Below are 12117 nucleotides of genomic sequence, written 5' to 3' on the forward strand. Positions count from 1 at the left end.
AACATCAACAACAATAACATGCAATGGGAGGATTAGATGTACGCAGACTTTAATCTTACTTACCTTTGTGGGGTAGATAGGTGTTTCCGATTCTCAAAAGAAATAATCAAAGCTCGGAGAACATGTGAAACGGCCGGCAATTTGTCATTAGGAATTTGTATGCATCTCCTTTAAATTAATAAAATGTTTCTACTTTCCCCCTTTAAATTCTCATGGACATGATTTGAGTAATATTTATAAAAAATAATATTCTATTTATCTCAATTTATATGATATCCTTTTTTTTTTAAATCATTTTTAAAATAAATGATATATTTTTATATTTAGTACTAATTTAATATTAAACTTGTCATTTTATTCTTAATAAAATAATTTATAATCACACAATTATATCTATACATTATTTTAGACCACAAGTTTTAAAATTCTTCCTTTCATTCTTAAACTTCGTCGTCAATCAAACACCTTCACATAACTTGGGACGAGGAGAGTAATATTTAAAGTTAAAGTTAAAAATAGGAGTACTAATTAGAAGTTAGAATTTGTATTTGTATATGTATTTTACTTGAAAAGTATTGAAATTTTTGTGAGTGAAGAAATATTTGAAGAATTTATCCTTAAAGATTATTTTGGAACGAAACGAGTTGTGTTTTTATATATTAAAATAATTTCAAAGTTTTTTCGGTTTCACATACAAAAAAGTTTAAAGAGTAATTTCGAGGAATTCTATAACCAAGCGCCGCCGTAAAACAATCATAAACAACTTTATCAAAACAAAAAAAAAAATCATAAACAATTAGAAAATTTGTACGCGTAATTGGACTTTCCATGGTACGTGTGACTTTTTAAGATTATTTTTAATATAAGGTCAAGTACAACGTAGCTTTTATGACCTTAAAAGCTATTGGAACTTCAAAGCACCTTCTGAAATCATGTCCACTATTTGTTTTTGTTATAACGTAATAGGTGGATACAAAAGGGAAAAGTCAAGAGTTTTTATTATGGAAAATTACAATTTTAAATAAATAATAAACGAATAAATAAAGTACCTCCAGCCGAATTAGTAAACCTTCCACCTTTACCCATTTTTCCTTCTCCTACCCATACGTAATATTAAAAAAAAAAAAAAAAAAAGGGGTCCACCATCAACACCAAAAATGCCCCGTGATTAAAAATGCCATTGTTACTTTATTGCGTCCCATTTTCCATTTTCAAACCATTTCTAAATAAAAATATTATTTTTAAAGATGCATTTTCTTTTTCAAAATCCATTTAACTAATAAAAAAGGCTTCTTAATCTCTTTTTATCAATTTTAATAAAGAGAAAAGGGTCAAATGTATGCTTCAAATAATTTTAACCTGGGCAAAATACTCCGTTATCAAAGTGGATCAAATACACCTCTCTTCTGTTAAGATTGTCCAAGGTGAATGCCTAAGTCCAACATGGACTGACATTTTGATGATGTGGACACGGGTGGCATGCCATCTCACCACTCCCAATATATACCTCCAATCCACCGTCATAAACCATGGTGTAATATATGCTTCAAATAATTTAATGGGCAAAAGATGCAAATATACTCCTCAACTTTGTGATTTAGAGCAGGTATACCCCTCGTTAAAAAATTGGTGTATATATATCCTGCTGTTATAAAATGGTGTAAATATACCCCTGTCGTTACACAAATGGTGCAAATATATTCGTTACACAAATGGTGCAAATACTCTTTTCGCTGACAGAATTTAAAAAAAAAAAAATCATTTAACTTATATTTTAATTAAAAAAATATTTTTAGTAGATATATTTTTCTAAAGCCACATGATAATTTTTTTCTGGTGTGTCGGATCTTGTTCGTTTTAAAAAAACTGTGACTTTAAAAAAATAAATCTACCCATTTTTTTAAACAAATTGTACCCGACCCACCAGAAAAATAAATTGCCATGTGGCTTTAGAAAAAGATGTCTACTAAAAAAATGGGTAGACTTTTTTTTCTAAAGCCACGTGACATTTTTTTAATTAAAAAAAAAAGCTAAATGATTTTTACAAAAAAAATCTGTCAGCAAAAAGGATATATTTGCACCATTTTGTAACGGCAAGAATTTATTCACACCACTTTTTTTAACAAGAAGTATATTTGCTCTAAATCATAAAGTTGAGGGATATATTTACACTTTTCCCCTAATTTAATTGATAAATGCAAGTTCAATAATCTGTTCCTCATCAGACTATTTTCGTTTTCTCTACATCTTGAAATAACAAATTGAATTTCTTAAGTTATGTACTTAGCTTTAAGAAAAATTTAATTTAGGGTCTATGTTTACTATTTTATTTTATTTCCCTTTAATTTCCAAGTTCAACCCTTTATTTCTATTTCTCTTTAATTTCCTATCTGAACAAATCCATGCTAGCTTAGGCAGAAACAATGGACCCAGTTTGTTATTTGGCAAAAGTCATAGATAGCCCTCTAAATTTTTCCACATATTCCTAATGGCTACCTAAACCTAAGCTTGTTTCAATTTGACACCTAAATCCCTCCGAATTTGTATCATTTAGCCACCTTTTGGCTGATGTGGCGAAGTGTGTGTAATACACACAAGAGAGAAGCGTGAGAGACATTATTTACCCTATTTTTCATTTATTTTTATTTCTTCTCCTTCTTCTTCACGTTTCTCCTTCCCGCCGCCGCCACCGGCGAACTCCAATCCCTCCACCACGAACCACTGCTCCCTCATCTGCCCCTCTCTTCATTTTAAATAGCTTTTTCCTTCTCTTCTTTTAAATAGCTTTTTTTACTTCTTCAATTTTTTTACTCACCATAAACAGACCCATCACCATCTCCACCCCACACCGTCGCTCCCCACCTCGTCGCCACCCTCCCATGGCTTCTCTGTTCCTTAAACCTTAAAACCATTAAACCCACCCTAAACACCACTCTTCAACATCACCGCACCACTGTACCACCACTGGTTCTTAAACCTTAAACCCTTCAACCCGCCACCATTGTACCACCAACAACCCACCATCGTTGCCACCCTACACCTTAAACAGACCCCTTAACGGCCTTATTTTCCACCGAAAACCACCCTAAAAAACAAGCTCTAAACCCAACCTCTGTAATATCCAACATTTTCTACGAAAATTTATTTCTTTCATTACTCCATTAATTCATCCGTTATTTATTCATAAACTATTTATTAGATATTAAATTAAAATATTAGAGCTTGGAAGGGAGGAAGAAGAAATGGGAGATGGGGATTTATCTGGAAGTGGAATGGGAATTTTTCTACGAAGAAGAAAGAAGAAAGGGGAATGGTAGGGTGGGTGGTGTTGGCGGGGGTTTGTGGTGGGGTGGGGCCGCAGATGATTTTTTTTTTTTTTACTTATAATTATTTTGGACCCAATGCTAATTGGTCATTTTTGCCACGTCACCACATGTAATACACACATTTATGTTTTTTGCTGATTATAAAAAAAGTATCTAAATGGTACAAATTCGGAGGGGTTTAGGTGTCAAATTGGAACAAGCTTAGGTTTTTAGGTAGCCATGAGGAATATGTGGAAAAGTTTAAGGGGCGGTCTATGATTTTTGCCTTGTTATTTTGTACTAGGGAACAAGAATCCTGTAGTCTTACTTTTTAATATTGGAAAATTTACTTGTCATAGCTACCTCTAAGATTTATTTATGAATAATAACTACCTTATTTTTTATTTAATTTTCGTAGCTTTATTTTTTCAAAGTTACATTCCATAACTGGTCCAATAACTTTCAAAATACACATACCTCTCTCTATTCTCTCTCACTATACATTTAAGATTTTTTGTTGACACCCAATTTTGTCCCGCCTTTCCTAAATATTTATAGTAATTTTGGCAATTTGAGAAATGATTATTTATACTTTATTATAATTATTGATTTTACTAATACTGGCATTTTTATTATCCTGTTGTAGTCAGTATTGCTATTATACTATTTTTATTACCGTTACCACTATTATCACTATCATTGTTATTATTATTATTATTATTATTATTATTATTATTATTATTATTATTATTATTATTATTATTATTATTATTTTGTTATTATTATTTACTACCAGTATTATTATTATTTGCATTTTTATCATTCGGACTTTTGCCATCTTATGCACACGCATCGCAATTATCTTTGCATAATTAAATAATAACGTTTATTTACTATTGATTTTCAATATATTATCGCACGGCTATTGCGACGCCACTTTATTTTTAGCTGAGTACTAACAAATACATACTTTCATATAAGATAATATTTTAGCACATGTTAGCATATAATGGGTCTCTTATTTAAAAGCCAAGCAAATTTCTTCCATCCAGCCCAATATTTTAAAATAGCAAATTAGTTAACCCATTATTTTCATCCGCCGTTTTCAACCAATTCGGCCATATCTTATTCGGCTCTCCACTAAACCAGTGACCCGCCCCGGCCCATTTCTTATTCTAAAGGAAACGTTAGGTTTCCTTTCCATTTCCCTTGATCCGCCTCCCTTTCTCTCCTTCTCTCCTTCTCATCTCCCTCCTCGCCATCTCCGCACAGTTCCCTTCGTCTCAATCCACTCGTTGATTTCCCCGCCCACGTTCGTCCCTCCACCTTCTCCATCCCCCCGCTCCACCGCCCTAACACAAAACCTAAAAAAAAACCACTAAAATAGTTGTAAGTTGAATCGGTTAAAGGGGAGTTCTTTTTTGATTCATGAAAAGGACCCCAAGGAAAAAGGAGTTTTCCCGCCGCAAAAAACCTCTTTTTTCTTTTTGAATACTCCCGAAAATATCAGTCCCTAATCGCACGAATTTCCCTGTTGAACACTAGTTTTAATTTTCTAGATATCGACTCAAGCATTAAATTCTTTTCTGTTTTGCCCCTTATTGTTCGTTTTGAATCCGAGCATCGCCAGCCCGGACTTGATAGTCTTCGAGGTAGATCGGAGACTGTGTATTTGCAATAAAAAGGTAAAACTCGATACATTTATTACTTATAATCTTCGGTTTACTGCTTCTATTTTTAAATGAATTTTCTAGTTATGTAGTTTCTTTGTCGTCACGTTATTTGTTTTGATGTTTGTGTGTGTATAGAATATTAATTGCTAAAACGAATTCGAGGGACGTATCTTGTAGTTCTTTTAGATTCTCGGGAGTTAGGACCTATTCAAAGCCGACCATATTATTACATAGGATATACGGTGGGTATCAAGGTAAAGGGGAGGTATGCATTCGATATACATCTGATATACACATCATGGTGTATATATCTTAGGTATATCGCGTATATGATTAAAACAGGCTAATAAAAATATTTCCTATTCAAGTAATATAGACATGAACGAAATCCGCTTGAGATACGATGAAATGATTACATGATATGTCAATGTCGTTCGATTCGATTTGGTCTCTAATTTGACGTAGTCATGTTTGTTTGGGCTGTTTAGATTAGCTCATTCATTTCTGGTTATCGCTTATGATTTTGGTGTTTAAAGTCGACTTCAATCAAACTCATGTTACTCGAATTCCGAAATTTGATATCTATGTGACTATTGCTTTTGTGGTTTATCCATCTATTTAACTTGTGCCTAAGTGATAGTCGAGTGTTAGCATAGTGATTAATTGGATTTCAACTTATTTGTTAGTCATTAAGCATTTCTTGGTAATTTATGTATGTTTAGTAGGCATATGGGGACACAAGTTTGGTTGGCTTAATATGATGCCTAGTGCAATTTTATTGACTTAAAAAACATGTGTGTTAAAAATATATTTGTTGGATATGTTTCTCTGTTTCTCTGTTTGTTTGATATGTTTCTCTTCTTAATTTATAATTTAGTCGGTTTATGAGTTTAAGGGCATTAACATTAGTTTTTTTTTTTAATATATAGCTTAGTTTAGAAATCATACATGCAATGTTGCTATAGGTTTGTATGCATTAGTTGGTCTACCAAACTTGCTATAACTGAGCTAAGATAAATTTACCTAATCACCGCATTCCTATAAGCTCATTTAAAGTGAAAAGCTGTCCTAAGAGGTACTCATTAGAAGGTTTTTAGTCCAAAAAACATGATCCATTTAGCTTGGCGATTCACGCTTCCACTTTGAAATGTTCCCTCTATGTCTTACTATATGGAAAAACTCCACTCGGCTCTGCATTAATGTTTGAGTTGGTTGCCGACCTAATTTGCCTTTGCTTGTCCTCGCCCATTCCTATTTTGCCTTGCCCAAATTTGTCTTTGCCCTTTCAAAGGAGTGTTGTTTGACTTTATTATTGTTTGTGTCATTAAGGTCTTTTATGATGTGAATTTCATATGTATGTACTTGTGCATTGTCTCCCCCCCCCCCCCCCTTTTGAACTCACACCAAAACCTCCAACTTGTCTTGGTTATTTCCTTTACCTCCTGCTTCCTCTTTGTTGCGCTCAAAATGTTGCTTGGATTGTGTTTTATCTAGAGTTGATTATTCTCCCTCTACTAGTTTCATCATGTCATTACTTGTCTTGGTTATTTATTGCTTGTTGTAGTTTGGTCATCAGTTGTTGCTTTGCTCTTAAAAGAAGCATATTGATGCTATTGTCCCTAATATTCTTGTGATCGGTCTTTGTTTGCTACTTAAATCGGTGCTTAAAATGAGTATATATGCTATATGTATAGTTGCTATTATAGTCGTTCTTAGAAGAAGCAGTTACTAAAAAATAATAGAATTTCTAGGAGCCATTTCATCTGTGGATTTTTGTTATTCTGTTTGTATTTCCCATATCATGTTGTCTAAGTTGGAAATGACTATCTCTTCCTCAAATCAAAGGATATTCTTTCTTCTTCTTCTTGATAAACCGGTTTAGTTTCAATGTGTTGTTGTTGTGAGTGTCGCCCGTTTTTTACCCTTAAGTATATAGTGGTTGAATTGTGTATATATATGAAGTATATTTCAATATACACGATACATACACAACTTAATTTCTTTTGAATTTACTTTTATATGTTTAACTTATTCATCAGTTAGATACTAATCCTTATCTTTCGTTTTATGCATGACTACCGCGTGCGAGTCCGAGAGACTCGCCTTCTTCCGCATTCGATGTCGGGCTAAAGCCCAACGAAACTCTCTTCTCGAGTCAGCCCCCATCAGCTACACAAAAAATGATTCTGGGCCGAAGCCCATACAGCAGCCCAATCCGCAGCAGTTTATAAAAGTTATATTGGGCCAAGGCCCAACAATTTATGTGACCGAAAGCATATGCTTTAAAATGGGCTTGAGCCCAAGCCTAATTGCGGCTCTTTTAAAATGGGCTAAGCCCATTGAAATTATCCCTTCCTCTATTTAATTCTTTTATGCATTTAATTTGCCTTGTATGACTAACATTTTACTTTGTTCTCATTTTCTTAGCTTAGATAAATTCTAGTGAAATTTAGCGGGTTAGCTTTAGTAAAGGGTAGTTAGTTTAAGAAAGACTAAAATTAATTCCATAAGTTTTACTCTCTTCCTTTCATGTTAAAAATGTCTAATATTTATTTTTAGAATAATTAATTTGCAAAATGGCATGACTTTATATTTTAAGTAAAAGGAATCATATCTTGTCCTTACTATCATATATATTTCAAAATGTCACTAACACACAAATATAAACTCAAGCATATTTTTGGATAATTTTTGAAGTTTTGAGTCAATCACGCATATTTTTAAAGTATAGTTAATAAAAGGGATAAACAAAACTCATTAGCTATTTTGATATTTTGTTTATACTCCTAAATTGCAAAATCAATTAATACCTCATCATTGGAGTTCTTTCAAATATTTATTAAAATACTGCATAAACGTGTATTTTCTTCTACTTATATGCAAATTATTATATTTTGCAAATCTTGTTTTAGCATCATTATACTTCCTTTGAAGCAATAGCAACATTTATAAGCTTTATTTTAAACAGCATTTAAAATCTTCTTTTATGCAAGTTACTATATTTTTATAGCATTATCTTAAATAGCATCATTAATCTCTCATTTAAAATCTAAGCAATTTTTATAAGTCTTATTTTAGAATAGCATTTAAACTCATCTTTTATGCAAATTATTATTTTTACTAAATTTTATTTTGCACGATATCATCACATTTTTCTTTAAAATCTTAGCAATATTTTTAGCCGTGTTCTTAAAATTCAAACACTGCATTCGCATCTTTAGCCTTAATTAATTAACCTAAGTTTGGCCGGATAACCGTAAGATAACGGATTCTAAAGGATGCCTAACCCCTTCCCTTTAGGATAATATAGAACCCTTACCTAGAATCACACTGGTTAAGCAGACTATTAACGGAGGTTTAGTTAGGCTTTACCTTAGTTAATAAAATAGGTGCCCTAATTCACCTTAAAATCAATTAGGTGGCGACTCCTTAAAATAAGCAAACAGGAATCTCCAATATGTCGTACTCCGCTTCAACCCGGTTAAAATGGGGTATGACATTTTTCATCTTCTCCAAACCCTAAAAAAATTCTCTCTCCTTCCTATTCAATAACACAATTTTAAAAAATACCTCATTGACGGAGCTCCGACGACGACCCACGACAATAACACCTCTCTCCTCTCCTCTCCTTCACATCGGAGATCCGACGCTCAAATTCATCGGAGATGTGAGACCCAACGCTCAAATCCACCAGAGATACGAGATCTGACGCTCAGATCTGATGCCACACCGGAGATCCGACGCTCAGATCTGATGCCCAGATCCAATGCATCAGCTTCAAGTAATGTCTCTTGTCGGAGAAGAACATTAGAAGTTTTCTCTTTATGGTTCTCCGACTCACCAGATCAGCTGCTGTTATTGGAAACAGTTTCATACTCTCCACTAGCTCCATGAGAGGCAGTGCCCACTAAGGTCATCTGTCTCATCAATGTTTCTGAAACAAGCAATCTGTGAAAATTTTGATTTCACCTTCTGTTTTGGTTCATAAACGAAAGAAGAAAACAAGAATTAACGGTACAATTCCGCCACAACGGAAAAAGGAATGTATTCATCTTTTTTTTTGGTGTAAATACAGAGGTATTTTATGTATTTCGCTTGTATTTTTTTTTTTGTATAGAGTGTGATTTTTTTGTATTCAGTTGTATTTCAAAAGAGAAAATGTGTATTTGAATAATCAAATACACCCAAATACAGTGTATTTTTTAAATGAATTTTGAATGTATTCATCTTTTTTTTTTTTTTTTTTTTTTGTGTGTGTAAATGCAGTGTGCTTCAAATCACAAAATATCTTTAAGATATCATCGATGGAGCTATTGTTGACCATTTTTTCATTTTAACTTTAAAACCAAGGATTATATCAGCAAATTCATATCCTACTTCAATTCGGAAAAGATTAAGAAATAAAAATATTTCCTATTTAATTAGAAAAAAGAATTTTATCGTTATCTAAATGAAAATTAATGATGGGGTTATTATGATCTTATATATGTGACTTATATTATCAGTAAAAAAGTACATGAGATAATTTTATTTTAATTGATAAATGACATTGAGAAAAAAAAAATCACTTCAACTTTTTTTTATTAGTTAAAAGGATTTGAAAAGAAAAGACACAAGAACAGGTTTCTTTAAAAATAATTTTATTTTATTAAAAAACATGTGTGTTAAAAAATATGTTTATCAGGAAAAGGGTATTTTTTCAATCAAGTAACAATAAGGGCATTTTTGTTCAATTTCATATGCTTTAAGGGTACTTTTGGATCAAACTATAAATGAAGACATTTTTAACTCTTTTCCATAAAAAAACAATTGAAAAAACAGTCTTTGAAATTCACGCAAAGTAGACAAAAAAAGTCTCACTTATTTGTGCGATCCGTTCCTATTAAATGGGTCAAATTTAATGTAGTAAATCCTTTTTTCACTTTATATGAATTGATTACCACCCCCACCCCCCACCCCCACCTCCACCCCCAAAAAAACCCAACTTCCCCTCCTCTTAGTCAAAATAATCATGGATTTTAACGGAGTGGGGGGGGGGGGGGGGGGGGGGGGGGGATCGATATATGTTAATATAAGGGGTCTCGTGCACTATATACTCATTTTATGTAAGTGGGTTGTACCAGTGAAGCGAGTCAATTTAAGTAGTTAAAATGGATATATGTTTATTTATTAAATTTTTGGCATAAAAATAATTCATGTCAACAATATCTACCAGAAATATCACCTGAATTGGTTGAGTGACTTTGTAGGTGAAATGATACTAATTGAGTTACTTTTTTATTGCAAAACAAAGAAAAATGACTTTTACGAGATAATTATCATTATTTGAGTAACTTTTCTGTTACTTAACAAAGAAAAGTGACATTTTAAAATAATTACTATTAGTTGAGTGACCGTCTGGAAAATCAACTCCTAATTTATGTGAATGAAAGACATATGCTTTTGGGCTTACAATTTACTTGTAACGCCAATGGTTCACCTCGAACTCTTAGCCTTTAATTTCTTCACTTTTTGCAAGTAACTAGTTTCTATGAAAGTGTGTTGCACGTTAATAATGTCATCTTGTCACGTAATGGTCTAGTCAATTATTTATACTGAAAAGGGTCAAATATACCTCTTTAATTTAGTTTATTAGTTAACTTTGTCCTCCATTAGCCATAGCAGTCAAATATACCCCTCATCTTATAAGTTGGGGCCAAATATGCCCCTACCGTTAGCAAAGTTTCAAAAATACCCCTCATTTCTACATATTTTTCACGCCATAAAAAGTCTAGTCATTGGAATTGGGTGGCATGGACCCACATGATATTTAACTTATACATGTGGTGCCTACATGGCAATTTTCTTAAAAACAATCTGGAAAATTGATTTTTCTAAAAACAAATCTGTTAAAAATGGCTTTTATTAAAAATCTGATTTTTTTTTTTAATTTTATAAAACTTCTTTAAAAAAAAAATTGAAAAATTGGGTTTTTTTATTAGAAAATCTGAAAAATGATTTTTTTTAAAATCAGTTTTTCAGATTTTTTAAAAATTAATCCAGATTTAAAAAAAAAAAACTTTACAGTTTTCCAAATTTAAAAAAAAAAAAATCATTTTCCAGATTTAAAAGTAGAGGGATATATTTGACCCTTTTCCCTTATTTATATGCAGGCACAATAAATGAAGTTAGTGCAAACCTTGGAGATCAGGGTTCAAATCCCAAGAGAGACAAAAAAACATTAACATTAGGTGATTTCCAATGAATGGATAAGCCATAGTTCTCTTGTGGAAGGTAACACATAATCGAGTGCGAGATAGAGAGTTAAAGAAAATAGTGAAGTCTTGAATAGATAGTTTTGTCCAATGAATGCATTGCCATTTCGTCGAACTGGGATTAACCCACCTTCCCTCATTTTCTCTAAAAACTACAATATCTCAACAAACTAAAATTATCAAATAGAAAATTGAAATTCAAAAAACTAGATTCATCCTAAAACTAAGCAACTTGTTATGCCAAAAAAATTACTGCGACTGAAAGCAATTTTCAATAGCTTCCCTCTCCTGCCTCTTAAATTTCTATGTATAATCTTTGCTTATTTCTTATGACTTACGATACTAATATCGATATGAGCATTATTGTTGGAATTGATCGACTCTTTTTATACCTGCTTATTATTTGTCAATGTTCTCATCCAGTTCTTACCAGCTTACTCAATGAAGAAGCAAATATAGACTACTTTGGTCTGCATATTTGAAGTCATACTAGTTTATATTTTAAGTGAATAATTCTGTCCAAGTTCTTGAACTTTTCTCTTTTTGTTTTGTTTGTCTGTAGGAGACTAGTGGTGCATCGATCGTGATAGTTTTGGTTCAGAATGCTATCATGGAGAAGTACTACAAGTAGGGAATTCCTCTGAATTGCTTTGGACACACTGTAATTTTATATATACATACATACACAGTGTCCAAAAAATTGGGTTCAATTGACCCAATTAATTGTTGGTATTATGTACGAGATTATGTACGAATTAGCAGTATTTGTAAGTCAAACATGTCTTTGTAACTTAATTGGAGCAAAGCAAATTGGGGAGAACTCGCTATTTATGTTATGAAAATGCTTCAACGTTGTTACATTATTTTGTAGCTTAATGTCAACGT

The sequence above is a fragment of the Lycium ferocissimum genome, chromosome 12, assembly GCF_029784015.1.
Source record: "Lycium ferocissimum isolate CSIRO_LF1 chromosome 12, AGI_CSIRO_Lferr_CH_V1, whole genome shotgun sequence".
Classification (NCBI taxonomy): Eukaryota; Viridiplantae; Streptophyta; class Magnoliopsida; order Solanales; family Solanaceae; genus Lycium; species Lycium ferocissimum.